Source organism: Polypterus senegalus, chromosome 8 (genome assembly GCF_016835505.1).
Source record: "Polypterus senegalus isolate Bchr_013 chromosome 8, ASM1683550v1, whole genome shotgun sequence".
Lineage (NCBI taxonomy): Eukaryota > Metazoa > Chordata > Cladistia > Polypteriformes > Polypteridae > Polypterus > Polypterus senegalus.
In genome coordinates this window covers 179,980,109-180,001,703 of record NC_053161.1, presented here as the reverse complement: position 1 = coordinate 180,001,703, position 21,595 = coordinate 179,980,109, and the positions used below count along the sequence as shown (strand labels likewise).

The 21,595-nt window shown below is 41.3% G+C and overlaps 1 long non-coding RNA gene across 1 annotated transcript; it reads right to left on the bottom strand.

Moving 5' to 3' along the window:
* Positions 1-415: 415 nt before the first annotated feature.
* Positions 416-19,885, bottom strand: LOC120533582. Its single transcript, XR_005634556.1, has 3 exons — positions 19,722-19,885; positions 15,492-15,643; positions 416-1,296 (listed from the first exon to the last, which is right to left on the bottom strand). It is a non-coding gene; the product is annotated as an uncharacterized LOC120533582 (long non-coding RNA).
* Positions 19,886-21,595: the final 1,710 nt, after the last annotated feature.

Here is a 21,595-nt window from a genome sequence, read left to right as displayed (position 1 = left end):
CCCACAGGCCTTGGCCACCTGCAGAGCACCTCCCTCCACAATGGATAGAGAGGGGCTCACAACGTCAATCAAGGAGCAGAGTGGAAATTGAACCTCAGTTGTCCAGTGAGGTGGGAGATGGATCCTCAAGTGAGGACCCGTGACAGCTGGCAGACTTCACCACCCATTCGCTTGCACCATCATCCTCTCCAAACTGGACAACAGCTACAGACCCCGGCGAAGCCATAGTGGGGGGAGAAGAAGCAGAGACTGCCACTCAGACAGAGATGCCTGCCTGCAACGAGCCGACAGCAGTACAGACTTTGTACTCAAACAAGCCCATGTTGTGGATGACTCTAACTACATGGAGAGGTAGGACTCAAACGTTAAAACAGAACACTTTTTAATTAAGGATAGTTTCTTGTATTGGGTGATTTCTGATTGCATTGGGGATAGGCAGATCGAACAGAATAGAGAGACAGTTTTAAAAATTGCTCACATCCACGGCTTGGGGGTCCAAGATGAAGGAAAGCATTTCAAAACACATTTATTGGCTGAATATAGGCCGACACATAGAGCAGATTTGTAGACCCACTAGGACTCCCCTCTCATCCTTCACTTCTTCTGTAACTCTGTGATGGCCACTGCAGTCCTCTATGCTAAGGTGTGCTGGGCTGGTAACATCACTTCAGGAGAGGCCCACCAGTTCAACATGCTAATTAAAAGAGAAGGCTCAATAATAGGAGCGACTCTGGACCCCCTGTAGGCAACAGCAAAGGAGAGAATTAAAACAAAACTGGGCGCCATTATGAACAATAAGGTACATCCTCTCTGTGACACACCACACCAGCAGTGAGGACTTCCAGCCAACAAATCATTCAGCAGGAGTGTGTCAATAAACACAGTGGGGACTCCTTTATACCTACAGCAATACGCCTGAATAATGCCACATGTGACTGTGACCATCAGAGTTTTTCTTTTCTTTCTTTTTAAACTTTTCTTCCTTTTTAGTCATACTGGTGTGTGTTCAGACCGCAGTGTGTGTGTATATCAATCTATTTATGTATTTATTCATTTAAAGAACCTCTTTAAAATGCCCTAATTTCCCCTGATGACAAATAAAGTTCTGAGTCAAATCTTTAAAATAATAAGTTGGAGAAAGTCCAAAGATAAATCTTCATCACTGGGCGGTCAGTCTGGTCACAAAGCTGCTCTTCTCATGTAAAGATGTCTATCCACCATCCTGATCTGATCAATTCCTCTTGTAGTGACTTCAGGTTCCTTTTCACCTTCTCAGTGTTCTCTGAAGAGTACAAGCTGTGGAGGAAACAAAGTGCAAGTTAACTCCACATCACTTCACTCATTTAATACCCTAGAAGTCTCTCCCTGACATGTCTTCCACACAATTCCACACTTTACAGGGTTAGATTCAATAGTAATGAGCCATTGTTCAAAAAGACAAATTTATTGAGCAAATCGGTACAACTAATTAATAGTCTTCAAAATAGGCACCTCCTGCATCAATACACTTTTGTTGGCGGCTGTTCCATGACTCAAAGGCGTCCATGTAGGCCTGTTCCGGGATGGTTGCAAGGGCTGCCTTGACATTTGCTTGGATGTCCTCGATCAAGTCAAAGCGTTTTCCTTTCAGCGCTGATTTTAAGCACGGAAACGAGAAGTCAGAAGGCGACACGTCCAGACTGTAGGGAGGCTGGAGGACCACCGGAACGTTCACCCAGGCCAGGTAGGCGCTCACGATGAAGGCGGTGTGGCTGGGTGCGTTATCGTGGTGAAGCTTCCAGCTGTCCTTAATGTCCCTTTGCTTGCGCGCGACGCTTCTTTTCAGCCTTTTTTAGGACTTCCAAGTAGTAAGCAGCATTCAGGGTCTGTCCTTGCGGGACAAACTCATAGTGGATGATCTCCTTCACTCCGAAGAACTTGATCGCGTACCGTTGCTCTAATGAACTTTCCATTCCACCATGTAACACACTACCACACAGGGGTTCCTGTCAAGGCTGATCCTACTGCTCCGATTAGGAGCTCCGTTACGTTGTGAAGCCAACACCCACCGTCGCCGTCGCTGGCAAGTGGGCGCGAGGTACATTCACGTCAGAATAAAATGAGGCTCATTACTTTTGAATCCTACCCTGTATAACTGGGTGTCTAACAGGATCCTTGGATCAGTGAGTCTGAGCAGGGCCTCTGCAGAATCCTGCAGTTCATTAACTGTAACAGGTTTGAGTCTGTTACCTCATGCATTTGTAGGCTCCATCTTGTTTTGTTATCTTTTGTTGATACTGGGCGAAGACTCTCTCATATATCTTGACTGAATTTTACACTAAAAGACGCTGAACCATCTCCTCACCAGTCTTCCTTTGCTTTGTTTGCTTCACTTGTCTCTATGTTTCTCTGACCTCGTAATGTTCTGTTTATTTCTAAGCTCCTTTCCCTCAATTCCCTTTTATCTCTGTTGTCTGATTCTTCACTCCACCACTTGTGGTTGCTGAAAAAGAGTCTGTTCTGCCCTTTCTTTATATTTTCTCTGTGTTCTGAGACCAGTCCAACCTGCCGTTAATGTGGACCCCCAAGTACTTGTAGAAGTGCACAAGCTGACCTTTGACACAAAGCACTATTCTTTCCTTAGTGTTTCCATCTCAGGGCTCAATGATTATATGACAGCCACGATAACAGCGCCACCAAGTGTCTGGCCTCAGCTTTATAGTATTCATTTAACACCGTGAAGATAATTAACATAAACTGATATGAGACAATGTGGTGTGGCAACTCGACAGAGGAGGACAAAGTGACGAAAAGAGACCATCAATCAGTACAAGCAGCAGCAGGAGTGGCCCACTTCAAATGTTCATTTTAACATATCAGAGCACGTAGAGCCGCACTCCGCAGAGCATTGAAAGTATTGCAATGTTAAATTTGAAGTGTGAGAATTTACAAAGTTGTGAAGAAAATTAATCCTTTTAATTTAAATCGATAGAGTTACCAGTGGTGTAATGTAGAAAACAATGAAGATTCTGAATTTTCAGTGAGTAACTCTGCTCTCTGTATTTAAGGAACTCTGCACTCATATAAATAGCCTGATAATGAAATATTATTCTTTCACTTATAATATAAAGAATATATATTTTTATTTCTTAATATTGTCATTGTACCCTGTGTATTTAATACGCTTTAAATTCATATCAATAGCCTGTAAGATTAGATATGAGGGTCTGATTCTGTGTCATCACTGCTGAATTGTTGTAAGAAAGTCATTTTCTCTGTTACTAATATTTTAACTCAATTATAGAGACTATTAGTCAAAGCAGGCAAAACTAAAAGTATTATAATGGAAATCATTTGAATTTAATTATTAGCTTTGCATTTTATTTTTGTGCTTTAATAAACAAGGTTCTTAGATTTTTCTGTTTTCAGAACTTAAGGAGTGGTGTTAACTTAGGGCTTTCATTGAATAGCTAAGCAGGGTTAAGGATGTCAGCTACACGTCTGTGAGATAATCAATCAATCAATCAATCAACATTTATTTATATAGCACATATTCATACAAAAAAATGTAGCTCAAAGTGCTTTACAAAATGAATAGAGAAATAGAAGACACAATAAAAGATAAACATAAGTCAACATTAATTAACATAGAATAAGAGTAAGGTCCGATGGCCAGGGTGGACAGAAAAAACAAAAAAAAACTCCAATCAACCATGAATGGAGACCACACCCAGTAAAGTCTCAACATCAAACACTAGGACCAGAGATCTGGAACTGCAGGGCAAACCTGAAGAGCTTTGAGGTCGCCATTGCCCTCACATCTGTCATCCCTTAGCCTACAAAATAGCTAATCTCTATATATAATCTTCATTTGGATCTTGATCTTTGTTTGTCCACGAATTAATTAGAAGAAGAAGCACTAGAAGGCAGTAGAGAGACAGCTAAAACATAGGCATTGCATTAAGAATCTCCTCAAGGCTTATACTACTGAAGACTGTAGTACGCCAGTCACACCTCAAAACACAGACATTCAAACTAAACAAATTGTTGTGCTTTAAATTAACTAAAGAGATCTTCATTTTGATCTTGATCTTTGTTTGTTCGCGAATTCCACGCATGCGTAGACCACCTTCCAGTTTAGTACATTCTTGTTACTCACGGATGTCAACAATGTGCCGGAATAACGAAAGGGGTGGTGGACAGTGTTACGCTGGTTAGCTCCTGAGGCCTGGTTAGAGAATGAGATTGCCGAAGATAAAAGGTACGTGCCTACATAACTTATGAATGAAAGAAAGACTGTGGGTAAAATGAATGACAACGTAACAGCACGTTCTGGAAATTATTATTGTTACGTTGTAGCCAGCTAGTGCTGCGCGTCTCACAGTTGTACCGTGGCTTGCTCACATGTCAGTGAAGTGATCCCTATTTATGCTTTAAAGAGCCTGGATACCTACTGTATGTGTCCCCCTTTTATAACCATTGCTCCGTGTATATTGCCTTACTCTTTGGATTGCCACAAAGCAACCTGCGAGATTGGAGAAAGGTTGAGGAGACATCGCGAGAGGAAATGAGACGGAATGTGAACGGACAGAAACAGAAATGCTCCTACACCACCACATAATTACTATTCGGACAGTGATTCCGAGTAGGTCGTTCTTATCGAATCAATATCCAAGGGTTTTCTTTTGTAATTTTGCTTCCCTTATAAAAATCATAATGCTGTGCTATGAAGGGCCCAGTTCACGACTGGCAGCCGCGTTTAAACAGGTAATCCTTCACAGACGACTTTAACACAAGCAACATAGTTGGGTGCACATGGCTAGTAGCAAATAAATCAGGTGTCCCTCCAGGCCCAGGTCTGCACAGCAGGATTTTCAATATCATGAAAACATTTTAATTGGACTCCTGTTTGGATGTTCTGTGAATCTGAGTTGGCCCTGCGGTCGGAGACTGAGATATACTGACATCATCCTTATGAGTGGAATTGGAGGAAGTGCTGAGTGTTTTGTGTATCTGCAGTGTGAGAGTTAATTAAAATACAAATTTTGCTCCTTAAAGTTTGTTTTTTGGTTGCCGCTAATGAGCACAGAGTGAAAATTTAAAGCTTTTTTCAATTTTTCTTTTTTTACTTATTGTTTGCCTGCACAGGAGCAAAGTAGTTGAAAGTAGTTGCAATAACCAGTAAGTCCATAAGTACATAACTGGCATCACAGCAATGAATAGTTAAAAGTAACAGTGATTGATTAGTTGCAAATGGTTAAGGCATATAAAGAATAATTGGATAGAACCTCATATAGCACTCGCACTGTAAAGGTTTAGCACAAGTGAAAAGGGCGAGGGCAGACACTTTCAATCCTTAGGCAGAAAGAATTTATTTTATGAGCTGTACAGGTAGGCGGCTGACTTGAAAGTGATTAAGAGAGGATTCTTTGCCACGTAGATAGATATCAAGTAAGGCACGCGGTGATAGAAACAGACAAGTGAATAAGTAAAGAGTGTCAGATATCCAGTAAGTGAGCAGTGTGTAAAAATAAATAAATAAATAACTTGATAGAACAGTTATTAATGGTCAGAAAACTTAATGAAATTAAGAGGGTAGCATAAGGGTTCAGTAATAGGAAGGAGTAGAAACTGTGTAAGTGGAGAGAACTTCAAAGTAAGGAAGTACTATGATGGGCACAAAGTTAGGAAAGCAGACAGGGAATAATAAACTTGAAAAACTTCAAAGATATGCAACAGGTGACAGTCACAAGGTGTAAAGTAAAGGAAGCACACTGTCCTGTGACATCAACCCCAGCGTTGTAGGTGTAAACTATTTTCAGGTCCTAATAGAGCGGTTAAAGGTCCGTGGAAACTCTGAGGTGGTAGGCCAGCATGAGAAGCCTCCTAAAAAAATCAGTCCCCAGAAAGACAGAGGTTGTAATAATGGAACACTCAATCATTAGGGGGTTTGAAGAGCAGGTTTGCTTCAGAGACTGAGAGTCCACCTGGAAGGGTGGATAGGATCTTGGCCAGAATGAAAGTGGATGTGGTTGTCATTGTCCATGTTGGAATAAACAACATACTTAATGGCTGTCTCTCAGTTCTGTAGTACAATTTAAAAGCTAAATGCTAGGATGAGGAGGCAAACTTACAAGCTAGGCTTCTCTAAAGTTCTGCCATGTGCCAGTTCAGATAAGACTGAATAAATTCAAATGCTTAATGTGTGGCTCAAATCTTGGTTTACGGTAGAAGGGTTTAGGTTTCCTTTTGGAACAATCTGGACCTGTGTTATCATGATGGGTTACTTTTGTAGTGAAGGGGCACCACATGTTTTGGGGAGGTGTCAATCAAGAACTGGAGTGCAAGGAGTTTAGGACAGGCCAGATTTAAACTGTCCATTTACTGCTGCTTTGGTTGAACTAGCCATAACTTCATCATCCTTCACTCATTGTTATTTATTCTACCTGTGACGATGTGGGTTCGGGCTGCACACTTCCATTGCTGTTTGGAAGCACTTGAACCCAACACCATCGATAATGAAACCGAGTGAGCTAGTCAGTGAAGGCAAAAAAACAATTCGAGCAAGGGGTGGTGCAAAAAGTGCAATAGTGCTTTTATTTAAAACTGTCCATCAAAACAAAACAGTGTTCCATAAATAGTGCAGTAGTTTCAAAATTCAATAAATAAATAATCCAATAAAAGAACGTGGAGGTTAAAACCAATAAATAGAAAAAAACACAATCCTTTAAAAACCAGAGGTTAAAATGTTTCTTTGGGAGCAGTCTTTAAAACAACAACAAAACAACAACAAGCCCGGTGCATCTTCTTTTATGCTGGCGCCTCACCTGCTTCTCCCGTACGGGCCCACGCAACAGGCGAGACGCTCTCTGCAGCTGCCCTTTTCTCACTCAACTACGAGACTGGAGACCTCCCGATCCCTGGCTTCGGTTTGGCTCTCATCCCTGCCTCGAGACTTGGACTCCTTGGTCTCCAGGACGCTCACACCAAGGACTGCCACTCCAATCCTCCCGACTTCCGCTGCCTTTCCATGGCCTCTCTGCGGCCAGTTGCCTTCCCTTGGTCACTCCCGCTACATAATCGCTCAGCGGGAGCGACATCAACACAAACGCCTGGGTGTCGGCCTAACACCCCAGGCCCTCGCAGCTGCCCGTGAGCACTCATTCGCTCGCTCGTCCGCTCGCTGTTCGCGGCTCTCTCTCTCTCTCCCCTTAAAATAACTGTCAGATATTACCCGTTTAGTGTTTTTACACCAGGAAAATTTGTCATGTTGCAGAAGTGTTGCAGCAGAATTACATTTTAGGATAAATCTGCATTTTTATTTCAACCAAAAGATTAACTGTAAATGTTATTCTTATTTCCAAAAGTGTCAGTGAACGTGTCAGGAACACCCAAATCAATTTATTATAAAATATCTACAAGTAATATGTCTGGTTGTACTGCTTTGGTACATTTGGTAAAGAAACTATACTGTTTATCCAGATCACTACATCAATAGTTGCTAGACTCAAAAACATTTTTACAAAAAAAAAAAATAATAAAAAACAACTGAAATATAGAAAGTGGCAAGCACAGAATGTTGAATGTGGCATCATTTGTAAGCTGAATCACCCGTCTCATTTAGTAGCTGATTGTCTGTCTGTCTGTCAAATTGTACACAATTGAATTAGGACATTTAAGAAAGCCTTGGAGCAGAGGTTAGGGGAAGATGTTGCGGTGAAACAGCAAATTAACCATCTTTGAGGGAAGGAAGTAAAACTTTGCAACATGGTGTTACGGTATGCGATACAGTATTTTAATGGCAAAATTACTGTATTTTTAATTATAGCAATGAGGGAAAAGATAATTGTATGGAGTTTTTAAACAAATTTGCATTCATGTTTGGCCCTGCCATCTTTTCCAAAACAATGAGGCTGAGTTTAAAGGGTTAAGGGAGGAAACACAGTATAAAAACCAATGCACAATAGGATGTAAATTCTATCCTAAAGTTTAATTGCAAAAATAAAATATTTAACACATTTGAAATAGCTTGAGTATCAAAAAATAAAGTAAGCTAGAGTTGTATAAAGCTGAACAAAATGGTGAAATTCCAAAAACAGAAACCCTACTAAATAATAGAACATATAAAACAAAAGGAGGGGATTGTCTTTCATGTAAAACAGAATTTAAATGGAGGTGTTCTTCAGTTGGACAATGAGCCACATCTTAGTGAGGACGTTTGGTTTCATCTGGTAAGCATTAGAGAAAGAGGCTTTAATTCGGGGTTGTGCTATAGTCCGCTGGTGCAGTCGGGAATTTCAAAGTAATTTTAGTCATTCTATTAATATCAAAAATTAAGTTTACAAACAGATATTATAGTCATGGAGAATTACTGTATAACTACCAGAATATTAACTTCATTAACTTTGCAATTAGTGGATTTCAAGAGCAGGGTCCTCATGTATAATGCCGCACTGACACTCTTCTCCACCCACTCCATCCTGCCTGCACTCTCTTTTTCACCTCTCTTTCACAATCCCCATTGCTCTGTACTGTTGATCCCAAGTATTTAAACTCATCCACCTTCGCCAACTCTACACCCTGCATCCTCACCATTACACTGACCTACCTATCATTAATACACGTATTCTGTCTTGTTCCTATTGACCTTCATTCTTCTCCTATCCAGAGCATACAGTGCATCCGGAAAGTATGCACAGCGCATCACGTTTTCCACATTTTGTTATGTTAAAGCCTTATTCCAAAATGGATTCAATTCATTTTTTTCATCAGAATTCTACACACAACACCGCATAATGACAACATGAAAAAAGTTTACTTGAGGTTTTTGCAAATTTTTAAAAAATAAAAAAAACTGAAAAATCCCATGTACATAAGTATTCACAGCCTTTTCTCAATACTTTGTCGATGCACCTTTGGCAGCAATTCCAGCCTCGTCTTTTTGAATATGATGCCACAAGCTTGGCACACCTATCCTTGACCAGTTTCGCCCATTCCTCTTTGCAGCACCTCTCAAGCTCCATCAGGTTGGATGGGAAGCGTCGGTGCACAGCCATTTTAAGATCTCTCCAGAGATGTTCAATCGGATTCAAGTCTGGGCTCTGGCTGGGCCACTCAAGGACATTCACAGAGTTGTCCTGAAGCCACTCCTTTGATATTTTGGCTGTGTGCTTAGGGTTGTTGTCCTGCTGAAAGATGGTGAACCATCACCGCAGTCTGAGGTCAAGAGCGCTCTGGAGCAGGTTTTCATCCAGGATGTCTCTGAACATTGCTGCAGTCATCTTTCCCTTTATCCTGACTAGTCTCCCAGTTCCTGCTGGTGAAAAACATCCCTACAGCATGATGCTGCCACCACCATGCTTCATTGTAGGGATGGTATTGGCCTGATGGTGATGAGCGGTGCCTGGTTTCCTCCAAACGTGACACCTCGCATTCACACCAAAGAGTTCAATCTTTGTCTCATCAGACCAGAGAATTTTGTTTCTCATGGTCTGAGAGTCCTTCAGGTGCCTTTTGGCAAACTCCAGGCAGGCTGCCATGTGCCTTTTACTAAGGAGTGGCTTCCGTCTGGCCACTCTACCATACAGGCCTGATTGGTGGATTGCTGCAGAGATGGTTGTCCTTCTGGAAGGTTCTCCTCTCTCCACAGAGGACCTCTGGAGCTCTGACAGAGTGACCATAGGGTTCTTGGTCATCTCCCTGACTAAGGCCCTTCTCCCCCGATCGCTCAATTGAGATGGACGGCCAGCTCTAGGAAGAGTCCTGGTGGTTTAGAACTTCTTCGACTTACAGATGACAGAGGCCACTGTGCTCATTGAGACCTTCAAAGCAGCAGAAATTTTTCTGTAACCTTCCCCAGATTTGTGCCTCGAGACAATCCTGTCTCGGAGGTCTACAGACAATTCCTTTGACTTTATGCTTGGTTTGTGCTCTGACATGAACTGTCAACTGTGGGACCTTAAATAGACAGGTGTGTGCCTTTCCAAATCATGTCCAGTCAACAGAATTTACCACAGGTGGACTCCAATTAAGCTGCAGAAACATCTCAAGGATGATCAGGGGAAACAGGATGCACCTGAGCTCAGTTTTGAGCTTCATGGCAAAGGCTGTGAATACTTACGTACATGTGATTTCTCAGTTTTTTTATTTTTAATAAATTTGCAAAAACCTCAAGTAAATTTTTTTTCATGTTGTCATAATGGGGTGTTGTGTGTAGAATTCTGAGGAAAAAAATGAATTTAATCAATTTTGGAATAAGGCTGTAACATAATAAAATGTGGAAAAAGTGATGTGCTGTGAATACTTTCCGGATGCACTGTATCTCCACCTCTCCAGTGTCTCCTCAACCTGCTCCCTACTACTGCTACAGATCACAATGTCATCAGCAAACATCATAGTCCATGGGGACTCCTGTCTAATCTCGTCTGTCAACCTGTCCATCACCATTGCAAATAAGAAAGGGCTCAGAGCCGATCCCTGATGTAATCCCACCTCCATTTTGAATGCATCCATCACTCCTACCGCAGACCTCACCACTGTCACACTTCCCTCGTACATATCCTGTACAACTCTTACGTACTTCTCTGCTACTCCTAACTTCCTCATACAATACCACAGCCCCTCTCAGGCCCCCTGTCACATGCTTTCTCCAGGTCCACAAAGACGCAATGCAACTTCTTCTGGCCTTCTCTAAACTTCTCTATCAACATCCTCTGGTCATTTGCTGGGTCAAGCTCAGGTACGGGTAAGCAATGACTGTATGCCACATTATACAGCATGCTATATGCTTGTACAATACTACACAATTTCTGTGGAGTATAGAGCAGCACATAGTAGTGTGGAAATGCTTTCTATTTACATAAGCAAAATCATTCTCCAAAGGTGACTTTATAGCAATGTACGTGCATTACATTTAGGAAAACTGGACATTACTGAGAATTGCCCTATGATGTCTGCATGTTCAACCACAGGGTAAGGAAATCTTGTATATCTGGACAGCAAGTGGCTAATGCCATCCCATACAGATGACATGGTGCAACTCTGTGATGCCACTTCACTTTGAAAAGCACCTGTGGCTAAAAACCTGATGAGGGACAGAACTTACAAAGGAACAGGAAAATATGCCTTTTTTAAAGCCGGCACCAGTTCAGCATACAGCTCCAAGAGTATAGCTTTTGGAAACAGAAATTGACTTAGAAGCCAGTCTTCATCATGGGACAAGAAATCAGTATGATATGTGAATATACGCTCTCTTTTAATTCTTCCATTTGCAATGTCTTCTAACAATGTTACAGCAGCCATGGCAGTTGGAATAGTTTGGCCATTCTGTGTACCGTTATATTGTTATATAATGATTACAATCAAGTGCCTTAAATTTGTAAACAATACGCAATTCATTTTGGTGTATTTGATAAAGCCCTTGTCATGGATGCAAATCTAAAAAAGAAAGGGAGACCACACAGAAACAGAATCACTGCTATGACGCTGTGTACCACCCGCTTACAAAACCGAACAGACACATGCATACACGTGGTGTGACGCTGCCGTGAAAATGTGTGTAGCTTTGCACTAAGCTTAGTTTTAATACATCTTAACATGAGCGTAAAAATGGCCATACACAACATTTTTGTACGTACGCTCCATTTATACATGAGGCCCCTGGAGTTTTCAGAAGTAATAAGTGACTGTTTTTAACACAGTATGTTAAAGCACCAACACCGCTGTCTGTTTTTGTGTTTTGTAATAACCAGGATAGATTTGAGGATGTAGAGGTGATTGAACCACTAGGGTCAAGTGACCATAATATACTACAGCTCTCAGTATTTTGAAAAAGTGCAGATGACAAGACTAAAACTGTTAAATTTAGCTTTGGTAGGGCATATTTTCAGGAGATAAAGTAAAGACAAAGGAGGATGGACTGGGATAAGATTTAAAAGTATGGAACAGGATTAAAAAGTTTTACATATAATGCAGGGCAGGTCCACCCCTAAATCTGGAATTAGTAGGAAATTAAAAACAACAAAACTATCCACTGTGGGTAATTAAAGATGTAAAAAAGAAGCTGGAAAGGAAAAAAACAAATGAATAAGGCGCATATGACTAATAACTCCAATGTGAATCATAGGGTTTATGAAAACATGAGAGCAACCCTTAGGAAGAGTAAAGCTAAACAGCAGTCAGAGAGGAATTTAGCAGATAAGGTGAAAGATGAGCCAAAGAGATTCATTCAGTGTTTTAGTACTAAAAGAGCAGTCAAGGAATGGAATAGTAAAGGGAAATTAAAAGATACAGACAACGAAAAAGCAGATAAAAATGTTTTTTTTTTCTGAGGTCTTCACATGTAAGCAAGTGGATAACCTCAGAGCAGTAACAGGGACTACTAAGGAGGTACTGAGGGATTTAGAAATTTTAAAGGGAAAAGTGCTGCTCAGATTAAATAGAATGAAATCAAACAAATCACCAGGCCCAGATCATATTTACGCTTGAGTGATAAATGAAGTTGTTGAGTACAGAAATAAATCCTTGATTCATATTTTTTAGAAGTTGCTGTGGATTGGAGAAATGATAAATCAATCAGCAAACTCCATCCTCACTCCAGAGTAGCCCATGTCATTACTCTGAAGGTGGCAGGATATTTCCACCATGTGATAAAGGCCATATGCAGCAGTCACATTTTAATGTTCGCTTTTTGTATGATTAAATTTATTAACTATATTCTTTCAGTGATAAATTAAAATTGAAGTGAAGAATACCACTAGTTTTTCTACACAATCTGTGTTGTGCCACGATCAACGTATTACTGTGCAAAGAGCAGACAGGATTCTGAGGAGGCCAATCATACAGCAAGCATATAATTGTGCTATGAAACATCATTGAACAAGGCGCTGAATATCAGGAAACAGCATTGCTCAATTTCATTGATGTCATGAAAGCCTTCAGCAGCATCCACCATGAAACCTTGCAGCAAATCCTATGACACTGCAGGATCCAGCAGCATTATATCAATATTTTCCAAGATTTATATCAGAACTCCACATACTGCAGACTGAAGAAATATTAATAGATGAATTTGCCATCCAGACCAGCATCAGACAGGGATGTATTCTTTCTCCATTCCTTTTCAACTTGCTTATGGATTTTTCCCCAAGACAAGCAATAAGTAGTATACAGTAAGAGTTGGTATCCTGTGGAGCAAAACCACCTGACTTACCAATGTAGATTTTGTGGACAATGTGGCATTGCTAGTGGAAACAAAACTGGGTATCCACAACATGACTATACGGCTGGAACAAGAAGCAGGAAAGCTAGGACTTTGATTCAACACCAAGAAACCGAAAGTCATGAGAGTGAATATGCACATCACTGTGGGATGAAAGGCAATTAACAAGTAGCCTTATTCACATACTTGGATAGTATTATCGTAGAGAACAGTGGAGCGAATGAACACACATACCAGAGGATCAGCCAAGTAGTGACAGAATTCCAATGCATGTGCCAAATCTGGTCAACGATGTCAATCAACTGCATTTCCAAAATCTGGTTGTATAACAGCATTGTACCAACTGCCATCAATGCCAGTAAGACGTCACAAGCAACCAAGACCATAGACAATCGTCTCAACACGTTCTACGTAAGATGCTTAAAGTACATACAGTATTTGACATCTCCTACCGTTACAAATTGCCAACTACAATATCCTACAAGGGAACATTTTACTAAAGCTAGAAAACAGTCACACTCCATCAAATGTGACTTGCTGGCCACAAGTTCCAGCTACTCGACCATTGACTTCCCAAAGTTGTAAATCACCTGACACCCAGAAGTAAAAAATGAAAACAAGGATGACCACTGAAGACCTGGTTCACTACTTGCTGTACCATCAATATCAAGTGGAATGAAGATGAAGCCTTTTCAACGGAACAAATTCACTGGTGGAAGACTGCTGCCATATACGCCGAATGAAGCAGAAGGAACTAAGGGCAAGACTAAGGAAGAAAGTGTTGCAAACAATAGCCTAGTGTCTCATTTATTTCATTATTTAATTGTTGTGTGTTAAACATGTGAATATTTTGAAAGAACTAAATATATAAAGTATGTGTATAAGGTGAGTGGTATGATGGTGCACTGGTAGCGCTGCTGCCTCGCTGTTAGGACACCTGGGTTCACTTCCCAGGTCCTCCCTGCGTGGAGTTTGCATGTTCTCTCCGTGTCTGCGTGGGTTTCCTCCCACAGTCCAAAGACATGCAGGTTAGGTGCATTGGCGATCCAAAGTTGTCCCTAGTGTGTGCTTGGTGGGCGTGTGTGTGTGTGCCCTGTGGTGGGCTGGCACCCTGGCCGGGGTTTGTTTCCTTCTTTGTACCCTGTGTTGACTGGGATTGGCTCCAGCAGACCCCCCGTGACCCTGTAGTTTGGATATAGCAGAATGGATAATGGATGGATGGATGTGTATAAGTTAAGGTGTGTGACAAGATCACTGAACAAAAGCCAATAAAATGTTTAAAAGCAATCTGGCTCAGAATCAGAGGACAGTGGTCAGCCACCATTACCTTCACAGGCCAATGTCCAACAAAGCAACAGACTAAAATAGAACAAAGGAATTGTGGGTCTCAACCATCTGTCAAGCAACCATATTATAATAATATCTCATTAAACAGCTCTTTCTTCTTGTTTTTCTCCTTCTTCTCCTCATTTCCAAACTCTTGGAAATAAAACTTGAACATTTACAAGTACCTGTTAACATGGAGTTCTTGATTACAATAAATTAGAACATCAGTAAGATGGACAGAGGCGTAAATAAGCAGTTATTTTTCCATTAATTAAAATGAAACATGGTGCTAAAAAAAGAAAAAACTTTGGTAACTAAAACTGAAATAAAAATGTTTTTAAAAAATCTGAAAGTCAGATCTAGATTTCCACTACACTTGTCTTTAATTAATGAAAAAAAGCTTTTAATTGTGAATTATTTTTATTTACATTCATGAATAGAATAAAAACATAATTAGCGTGTTTTCATCATGTCACATTTAAGTACAACTAAAATCTAATTAGAATTACTCAAGTGTACCATATTGTTGGAAATCAATTCAGCATAAACATATTACGTCAATCTAATATTGTTAACCGTGTATTTGAAGAACACAACAATACATAGACATTGACATCCTATATTACTTGTCCAGTTTTCGTCACCTAGCTTTTTCATCTGGTTGCTTGTCGTGTGTCTGCTTTTTCTGGTGTGTCCCTATGAATTATCCTGCACAACTCACCATCATACTGTCATCCCAACATCCCCGTTCTCTTCTTACCATGTCCTTGATATCCTGATGGAATCTTTCACCCTGATCTTCACACAGCGTGAAGGTTTTCAGGTAAAAATTCCAAATACATTTCCAAAAATCAAAACTTTGAGACTCATGCTTTAAGCCAATTCCTTAAACTCAACATACACATTGTTCACTATTTGGATCTTTGTTGTTACCTACTAATGTAGAAACGACTTCTCTGAATCATACCCAAGCATCTTGTTCCAAGTCGTTCATCACAGTTATTTAATGTCTGCTCTTCTCATGTAGAGATCTCTACCCTCCGTCCTGATCTGTTCAGCTCCTCCACCAGCGACTGAAGGCTCCTCTTCACTTCCTCACTGATCTTATTATGCTGTACCCTGTGGAGGAGATAGAAGTGCAAGTTAGAACATGTGAGAAAATAGAGATCTGATCAATCTAATGTGAAGGAGTCAAGATCAGCAATACTAAATTTGACCCGCAGGGAGCAGTACCATCACAAAGTCAGGACGTACAACATCTTAATTAAACAAGAGAAATCTTATGAATGAGCTTTCACTTCTTCAGTGGACTAGAAGACAGTCAGTGTGGACCTGATCAGTACACCACTAATGTTCAAGTTTTTGTGTGGCTACCTGGCATCCCAGAACTACAGACTCTCATCCATTAATTTGATCAAATTAAATTCATAACACCAAAACACACAAACAGTGTCTGCTCAAGAATCCACATTGAAGTGCTCCTCACGAGCCATGAAGCTCTCACATTTCTCTGAGCCATGAGAGGGGAACTCCCCACTCTGCTGATGGGACATCTTCTAAGCTGTACCAGCACACTTTTGCATGTGTGACGTCAGGGTGGCTTTCTCTCAGCCCCCCTGCTCCGCTTCGCTTCACTCTTGGACTCGGGGGACCCTACAGCTTGGCATGAAGTCAACACATTTAAACGTGTCCTGTAATCCCATGTCTCCTTCATACTGACATCCATAAACCTGCTAGGATGCAATTCTTAATACCAGGACACACTCCTTGACTCCTCACCTCAGTATTTCTAATATTCATTTCTCAGCCCCTCACACAGTCAATTCACTCCTGAATCCCCCAGCTTATTTTCAAACAGGCTCAGCTCAGTCAGTTGTGAGTTTGGAGAAGAGAAAGAAGAGGAGAGAGATGAGCAACAGGTGGAGGTGAGACGACAATCTGACAGGCTAGAGAGTTAAAGAGAGAGAAAGGTAAAGACACAGTCAGTGAGTGAGTGTTGAAACAATTCTGATATTCATGTAAAAGTTAGATCAGCAGATCTGACAGGTCAGGTGACATTTCCGTCTGACCTGGGTCACCAAATCTAAACATGGTCTTTTATTTCATGTCTCTTAAATACTACCATTCATAAAGAGGAAATAATTAAACTGATAAAACCAACATCCAGAATCACTCAAACCAACGCACTCACTCTTTGTTCACTCACCTCAGGTTCTCTAATTTACTGTTTACACTCCTCAGCCCCTCACACAGCTGATCCACTCCTGAATCCTCCAGTTTATTTCTACTCAGGTTGAGATCGGACAGTCGTGAGTGTGGAGCAGAAAGAGATGAGGAGAGAGCTGAGCAACATGAGGAGGTGAGACCACAATAAGACAGGTTGTAGGGATAAAGAGAGACAAAGTAAAGACACAAGCAATGACCTGAGTCCGAATCGGTTTAACACCACAGGTAGAGGAAATTAATTATTTCTTGATGACCTCTGTAATTGTTAATGGAATTAATTTTTTTCTTTTTTTGGTTGAATTGTGCTGGTGTGCACCGGTACTAAGTTCTGGCCATTATCAATTCCCTTTAGTTAATGTATGTGTACTGTTAGCTCAGATCACATTCAGGGCTCAGGTGCTGGAAGGAAATGTGGACCAAGCTAACATCCTGAACTAATTTTTAATAGACCTTCCCTCCCACTGCCACTTCCCTGCAATGGCCAGTCTCCCCACACCATCAACATCTCCTACAACTTCAGCTGAAATGGCCAGTTATGAGTTCTCCTCTGGGCATCAGCAATGGCTCTCCCTAAATGATGACCGAGTAAGGAGACAACTCAGGAAGTCGCAAACAGGAAAAGTTGCAGGACCAGATGGGGTTTGTCCTCGAGTTCTTAAGACCTGTGTTGACCAACTTTGTGGTGTCCTCTGTCACCTGTTCAGTCTGTCCATAAGGCTCCAGAAAGTGCCACTGCTGTGAATAACATCTGGCAGGCACCTCTTCACCTACTAATTACAGAACAGTGGCACTTCTCACATCATGAAGATGTCTGAGAGGCTGGTCCTGGACAGTGGCATCACTGGGGGGTGCCTCAATGGCTTTGTCCCCTGACCTCAGGTGTTCAGCCCCGGTAATCTGTGAGAATTACCTCTACTTCATTTAAAGATCTCCTGCAGCCCTTGATATTTAAGAGCTGAGCCTCCTTTTATGCTATTCCACTTTGTAATATGCAAAGACAAGTTCCACCAAACTCCACAAGGGACCCCCCCCCCATCTCAAGTCTTACTGAAACAACCTGCTTTTAGACTAGCAGAACTAACAGAAGGAGAGCTAATAAGTGGAAATGTTAGCGATGCTGCTGGTCATGGACTATAGGAGTCCTCTTGTGGTAGGCCACCTACGTCCGCTGTAGTTTGACTGTTGGACAAAGACTGGAGTGGAAGAGGCAATTCTCTGTCTGATCCCTGTTAAGGGGTCAATTCAGAGATATGAAGGTAGATGCGCCAGTGGTGTCCTAGATGACGGACAATCTGTGGGGCAGACTGCAGTTTGTGTGACTCAAGGATTGTGTGGACCTCTTCCATTTTGTCCCTACAAGGGTGTTTTTGTAAGTTTTTGTAGGTTAAAAAAAAACAAGGCCTGTTAAAGCCTATTGTGGCATTCCTTGTGTGATTTTGAGCTCTTCACTCCGTACACCCATGACTATAAATATAACATCTGGTCTTGTCACTTGCAGAAATCTTCAGATGATTCGTCACTTATTGGAGGATGACATCAACAAAACCAAGGAACTACTGATTCACTTTCGCCAGACCAAAGAGCCTCTATATCCAGACACTATTCATGGTGTGGATGTAGAGGTGGTCCATTCATACAAGAACTTGGGGGTCCACATTAATGTCAGGTTGGATTGGTCTCAGAACACAGGAACTAGAGAAGAAAGGGCAGAGCAGACTCTTTTTCCTCAGTAGACTGTGTTCCTTTGACATAGGAAGTGACATCCTTCACATTTTCTACACCTCTGTGATGACCATTGTGGTGTGCTGGGTGGGTAACATCACTTCAAAGGAGGCCTACTGAATGAACATGCTAATTTAAAGGGCAGCCTCAGTTATGGGATGCACTCTGGACCCCCCGGAGGTTATCACTAATGAGAGAGTTAAAAGAAAGAAGAGTGCTTTTGTGAACAATGCTGCACATCCTCACTCTGTCACTGACACTCATTCAGCCAAAAAATTATTCAGCAGAAGTGTGTCAAGAAATGTAACTGGTGGTCCTTTAAACCAACAATAAAATGCAGAATTTTTTTTTTTTTTTAATTATCTTCCTTTTTAGTCATTCTGTTGTGCCTTCAGACCATAGTGTGGGGAATCTATCTATCTATCTATCTATCTATCTATCTATCTATCTATCTATCTATCTATCTATCTATCTATCTATCTATCTATCTATCTATCTATCTATCTACCTACCTACCTACCTACCTACCTACCTACCTACCTACCTACCTACCTACCCTTATTCATAAGAACAATATGTCTGTTTATACCACCAAGGTGGACCGACCCCATCCTCCACCATCACTCACCCGCTTTTCTATATAAACTCTGTGTATTAGGGTTCCTTTGGGTCTATAATGAGATATGACACCCCCTCTCCCCATGTTATTTAGTTTGCACAACTATTACCTGCAGTTCTTTTTTTTTCCACTACAGGCACTGGCTAATGTTATTATTCCCAGAGGACGTCTGTAAATTTAGTCCCATCTGAATTGCTTAAATTATGAAATCTTACTGGCATGTCGATTTGATTATGACTTGTTTAACCCGGGCTTATTTTACACAGACTTTTTATAGAAGGTAATAGTCTCAGTAATCTTTAAAATCTGTAAAATGTTACTGATATGAGAGATTCGGACAGGACTAAAATTGAAGTTGTCCTCTGGTAAGAATTATTTTACCCGACATCCAGCTCTAAAACTTCATCAGTCTAAATAGGGCTATAGAGCGAGTGATAGTGCAAATTGTGATAGAAAAAATAACAAAAACAAATTAAAACTTTTGAAGTCTTACTACTCATTTGACGCTACAGACTTGCCTGAGGTTATTATTTCAGTTTAAACATGGCCCTTTTCATTCCATTTAAATCCCAGGATCCATGAAGTTTCTGCAATCCCATACATCCACAGACATCCTATTTGATTCCTCACCTCAGTTTTTGTAATTTGCAGTTTTTGCTCCTCAGCCCCTCACAAAGCTCATTAACTCCTGATTCCTCCAGGTCATTGTAGCTCAGGTCCAGCTCGATTAACTGTGAGTGTTCATCAGAGAGAGCTGAGGAGAGAACTGAGCAACATCCAGATTTGAGGAGACACGAGGTCAGACTGTGGAGAACAAGAGAGATGAAGTGAAGACCGATACAGTGACTGACAGTGAGTGTTAGTGGACAATTCTGATATTCATATAAAAACAGTTCAGCAGATCTGATGAGTTAAACGACACTGCAGACTGACATGCAGTCAGTTTATCTAAACATGGCCTTTGTGTCTCTGTAATACTAATCTCCATGAAGATGTAATAATTACATTCAGAAGAGCGTCCTCACCTCAGTTTCTCTAATTTGCAGTGTTTGCTCTTCAGCCCCTCACAGAGCTCAGACACTCCTGAGTCCTCCAGCTCACTGCCATTCAGGTCGAGATCCGTCAGTCGCGAGTGTTCAGCAGAGAGTGCCAAGGAGAGGGCCGAGCAGGACTCAGAGGTGAGAAGACATTCAGAGACGAGACCACAACGAGACAACCTGTAGCGATAGAGAGACAAGAGTGAGAGAAGACACAGAGAGTTACAGACTGACAGACAGCACAGCACAGCAGCTCTCTCAATGATTTATTTTCATATTCAGGACCACATTTCACATATGCCCCAGTGGAGGCGCTATGTACCAATTACAAGTCCAAGATGGCACCTTTCTTGTGACCATCTACTGCAGTGGCTATCAGTTGTATTTGCTTTCTTATGTTGCTGAAGACATCACTTCTAATTATTGGGTTATTTCCTAGATCTGCTTCTTATGTGTACCCCGTTATTAAAACCTTCTTTAGGTGGCCACAGACTGTCTGAGAGGATGGAAATTCCTGGAGAAGCCGACTTAACAAGAGTGCTTCGGTCACATGGCTTTGAGTCGACTTACAAACCAGAAAACAGTGTGGCAGGCGGGTTATCTCTAACCCCAGGTGTGTGTGTGTACATGTAGGCCAAGGGGATGAAGCAGCTGAGCATGTGAGCCACTGTAGAAGACCTGACTGGCATGGAGGGAGCAGCTGCTGAAGAATTCAATGGTCATTTTTAGAGCCACTCACCACTAGTCTTGAGGGAAGTGACTGATTAATTCCATTTCTGTGTCTCTTGTCATTGACTTATTTTCAGTAACCTTGCAAGTTTACTTGAGCTCCTTAGGGAACCACGGCTTCCCAGTTGAGAATCACTTATCTAAGCAATGTGCAGAAGCAATTAAAAAGGCAAGTAAAATATTAAGTTATAGCATTAAGATGTTCAATACAAATGATGAGATGTTACACTTGGATTATATAACACACTAGTGAGACCACCTCTGGAGTATTGTGTGCAGATCTGGTCACCACACTACAGAATAACCACAGCAGCATGTGAAGCTGTGCAGAGGAAAGCAACCTGGTGCATCCCAGGACCTGACGTCATGTCCTGCTGCGACAGACTCAGAGAATAAAACCTGTCTAGAGTCTCGAGCACAGGAGACTGTGTGGGGACCTAATCCAGGACTTCAAAGTTCTCAGAGGCATTAATAAGACAGATCCTGCAGAATCCTGCCAACTCAACAGTAAATCGTGTAGTCATGAATGCCAAAGGAAACTAAGAGGAAGTGCATTTAGGACTGAAGCCAGGAAGCACTTCTTAATGCAAAGAGTTATAGGAATCTGAAACATACTGCTGAGCCATGGAGTTGAAACAGGAACTTTGACAACCTTTAAGAAAGATCTGGATGAGATATTGGGACAGCTTAGCAATTAGCTAAACAAATGAGTGTCAAGTGTAATGAATGGTCCCCTCT